This window comes from Artibeus jamaicensis, unplaced genomic scaffold (assembly GCF_021234435.1).
Source record: "Artibeus jamaicensis isolate MK-2021 breed Jamaican fruit bat unplaced genomic scaffold, CSHL_Jam_final contig_1832, whole genome shotgun sequence".
In the NCBI taxonomy this organism is placed as follows: domain Eukaryota; kingdom Metazoa; phylum Chordata; class Mammalia; order Chiroptera; family Phyllostomidae; genus Artibeus; species Artibeus jamaicensis.
The window spans coordinates 2,445,344-2,450,088 of record NW_026521362.1 but is presented as its reverse complement, the minus strand read 5'-3'; the positions used below and the strand labels follow the sequence as shown (position 1 = coordinate 2,450,088).

At 32.0% G+C, this 4,745-nt stretch overlaps 1 pseudogene; it reads left to right on the top strand.

The window, feature by feature from the left end:
* Nucleotides 1-1,904: 1,904 nt before the first annotated feature.
* LOC119053208 (uncharacterized) lies at nt 1,905-2,003 on the top strand (annotated as a pseudogene).
* The last annotated feature ends 2,742 nt before the right edge of the window (nt 2,004-4,745 follow it).

Below are 4,745 nucleotides of genomic sequence, written 5' to 3'. Positions count from 1 at the left end.
AAACAAACTGACAGAAACCAGATGGGAGGGGGGAGGCAATGGGAGGGGGCAAGGAGAAAGGGTTTTCAGGAACATCTATAAAGGACACATGGACAAAATCAAGGAAGGTAAGGTCAAGTGTGGGAAATGGGATGGATGGGATTGGGGGAATGGTGAGGGGTGAAGGGAGAGTACTGTACTGGAACAACAATAAAAAATGTGGAAAAATTGCCTTTAAAATGTCACTATCTATTTATGTAATTTGTTGTACTTAAAGTGTTCAATTACCAAATTTTCGTTTTATCAATTTAAATATAATAGTGTTCACTGGGTTTTGAGTCATGGATTTAGACTTCCATTTTATTAATTTCACTTTCTATCTTAAAAAGGAGTTTACTGATTTTAGGACTGAGAGCAGAAATTTTTTATTAAATTTGTTGAAGTGACATGGGTTAATAAAATTGTGTAGGTTTCAAGTGTACAATTCTAATACATCTTCTGTATATTGCATTGTGTGTTTACCAGTCAAAGTCAAATCTTCTGTCACCATATATTTGACATCCTTGATTCTGTACCACCTCACCACTGGCCTCTTTCCCCTCTGACAACTACCATGTGGTCTGTATCTATGAGGTTTTGTTTGTTTTTCTTTGTTCATTTGTTGTTTTCAGTTTTATAGCTCACATGTGAATGAGATCAGATGGTTCTTTTTTCAAAAATACTTTATTTATTTATTTCTAGAGGAGAAGGGAACGTGAAAGAAGGGGAGAGAAACATCAGTGTGTGGTGGCTTCTCATACAGCCCCTACTAGGGACTTGGCTCGCAACCCAGGCATGTGCCCTGGCTGGGAATTGAACTGGTGACCCTTTGGCTCACAGGTTGGCACTCAATCCACTGAGCTACACCAGCCAGGGCTGAAATCATATAGTTCTTAACTCTTTCCATTTAATTTCCCTTAATATTATTTACCCTCTTCACTGCTACTTGTTATCAACATTAAAACAGTTTCTGGCTCTTAGTTTAAACCCAGATCCACCACGGATATGAAATGTATGTTTAAATGATTATGTTTAAATGTATGTTTAAATGATGTTTCTTTTTCCATATGTTTTTTTCATCATATAATGGATGATACTGTCAAAAATACTGAAATAAAATCAAAACATCCAGATCAATAACATAGCATTTAATAAGAGTTTATTTTGCATTTAAGAACAGTCTGAACAGAGCTTTCAAATTCAAAACTGATGTGAAGATCGGGGCAATGGCTTCACAGGATGGCTTATAAACTGAAAACGAGAAAGTTGTTTAAACTTTATGATAATTGACATTATGATAGAGGTTTCCAGATGGCAAGGGATAGATTCAAAATGATTATCTATTTCCCTTTGAGGAGGACTTAACTTTCTCTTACGATTATCTGATTGCTGGCCAGGAATTTGATAAACAAGTGAGCGGGAGTCCCTTCACTAATTTGGACTCACCATTGTATACCATAGCAGAAGTTATTAAATTTGATCAAAATTGATTGAGACAATTTATAAATGTCCTCCCCAATTTTTCTAAATATAATGTATTCATTTAGTTTCTTTAGTGACTATAATATATTATATTATGGAAATCTTAAAGGTGAAATCATTTATTTTGTTTTTAAATTCTATTTTCAGAGTCCTGGCCGGTGTAGCTGAGTGGATTGAGTGCAGGCCTGTGAACCAAAGGATAGTGGTTCAAATCCCAGTCAGGGTACATGCCTGGGTTGCACGCCAGTTCCCAGCAGGGGACACATGAGAGTCAACCATACATTGATATTTCTCTCCCTCTCTCCTTCCCTTCCCCTCTAAAAAAATAAATGAATAAAAATTTTTAAAAAATCTATTTTCAAATATTTGTAAAATATCTCTATCACCTTGAAGAAAAATTTTTAGTGCTTGCTTCAGCAGCACATATACTAAAATTGGAATGACACAGAGAAGATTAGGATGGTCCCTATGAATTCAAAAAACAATTAAAACAGAAGATTCTTTAATGCAATCTTACTGGAGAAACAATGATGATTATTTATTTATAAATGATGTAAAACATTAACTTAATAAACCAAAGCCCAGTGTCTCCTAACACATGATTAAATAGTATTAATAAAAAGAGAGCAGTTACATCCACAAAGTAAGAAAAAATATTATTGTATTACCAAAAAATGGTTTGAGATCTGTGAATCAAAATAATGCTTTGCATAAGTTTCTATAAACACAACTAAATAAAAACTCTTTCTACAAATAACTTTTATGCAACTAGAAAAGATATATCAAATTTAGTATAAATGCAAATGCAATTAAAAAGAATAAAATTCAAACAAAACATTGTCATGTGACAAGTGTTGCTTTGTAAAACTAAATTGCTATTCCCACCAATTGTGGTACTCACCACTTGGGCAGAAGTGCTGTGGGGTTGTTCTCACACCAACTCGTGCAATGTAAAAATTTGATTTTCCTATCATTTTTCAGTAATTTGAACCACTCAGGGGCCATGGCCCAGACCTAGAGAAACAAGGTAGAAAGAGTCATAATTTCAACATCTATAAAGAATGGAATTTTGCTATTATAAGAAGAGCAGAAGGAAGAACAGTAATATCACAATGATCTTTAGTGTTATTTCGATCTTCAAAACGTGACTCAACTTACCTATACTGATATATGCCTTAAAACTGATGAATATTAAATATTCATCTTTCATATTACACACAAGTATAGAATACCCAAACAATTAGCAAACTAACAAATTATAAATTTGTTTATCAATTCCTAAAGCTAATTTTAAAATAAACATATTTTTGTTAGAAAATTGCCAAGTCAGTGTATTCAAATAATAAACATTTACAGTGAAAGTGAACGTAACTGCTGGCGTAAATTAATTAGTAAATAAATTAAGAATGGGCATTTGCTAAGGCATATGGACATAAGTTAATAAATTTTTGAATTTACTTCATCTTTTAATTCAAATGATATATACAAATTCTAGCTACATTTTAATTATAAGCATTGATTGGTAAAGAAAGTAGAAAATTACATGAAAACAGAAATCCAAAACCAGCTATAATTCAGTCTTGTCTTTCAACATAAAGATTCTCTAGTTCAATAAATATCAAATTCTAGAAGATGATATGATTTCTTCATAAACACAAAGAACTATATAGAAACTGCTGACATTATATGGATATCCAAATTAACTAGATTTTGCCTCTTGGTATTTTTTGCTTAATTGAAAGTTGACAAATAGAAAACCTTGAGATGTGAAGAAAGATATAAAAAGTTATTTTTTGCATTTCCAATCTCACTATAATATGTTAACTAAAAATTTGATAAATATTTATATTTATGTATTTACATATACAAATGTATATTATATGTATATTTGACTATGTATAGCTATATTTATACATTTTACAGTATAAACATTACATTTTTTTAAAAGCAGCTTAGTGTTTAAGTAATACTGGTTAACTTTGATGTTTTTTAAGTATGACTACTTTAATTTCCAGTCTATTATTTGTAGTTCTTATCTGTAATGAAAAAACACACCCAAATTACTTCTTAAGTAGTATTTTTTCAATGGTTTAAATGGCAGCTATTTTCTTTGAAAGTTTAGATATAAAAGTGATTCATACAAATCAATGTCAGTTAAATTTATGCAAATTAATTATTTTAAAGAAAATTAAATGAGATATTCAGAAATTCCACATTCTATATCTGAATTAGGCACATGACTCTAGAGTTTCTAAGAAACTATTACTTTGATCAAGTTCTGTATTTTTCCAGTCACATTCTTTTTGTATCCTAAAAGACTACCTCAGAGAGTCCGTTTTTATTTTTCATTGACTCCTGTTTTTAAGAGACTTCAGAATGCTGCTCCTTTTACTGCTTTTCCCTCTTGTACCACTGAAAGATATACAGTGATTCCTAATTGCTGGCTAGATATTATTTGCCCATCACATTATCTAATTAAAAACTAGACATGTCCAAATAAGTCCATAAGAGAAAAAAGTACATTTTACTTAATATGAATGAACAGTGCATCTATAGCAACTTTTGGGCAAAATATGCTTTTGCATCCAGAGATATGGATGATAAATCAGTGAATTACCTGTTTTAAACCTGTTTTCAAGGTTAACAATATCTACCTACCAGAATTAATGCAAAATTTAAAGACATTTAAGTGACACTTCCTGGTTAATATCTGTATACTATACCAATATAATATTCTTATTTATTTATTTATTTATTTTAGTTCTTTATTTTTTTTAATCTTTCACTTTATTGCTGTTCAAGTACAGTTGTCTCCATTTACCCCTGCCACTGCCCACAGCTGCACCCATTTCCACCTCTCAACCTGGATCTACCGCAGGCTTTGTTTTTGTGTATGTGTCCTTTACTAGTGTTCTGTGATGAACCTTCTATCTCCCCTGTTATTCCCTCCCTTCCCTGCTTTGGTTACTGTCAGTTTGTTCTTTATTTCAACATCTCTGGTTGTATTTTGCTTGCTTGTTTGTTTTGTTGATTAGGTTCTACTTATAGGTGAGATGGTATTTGTCTTTTACCTCCTGGCTTATTTCACTTAGCATAATGCTCTTCAGTTTCATCCATGCTGTCACAGAGGGTAGGAGCTCCTTCTTTCTTTCTGCTGCATAATATTCCATTGCGTAAATGTATCCAAGTTTTTGATCCACTCATTTACTGATAGGCACTTAGGTTGTTCCTAGCAGTTGGCTATT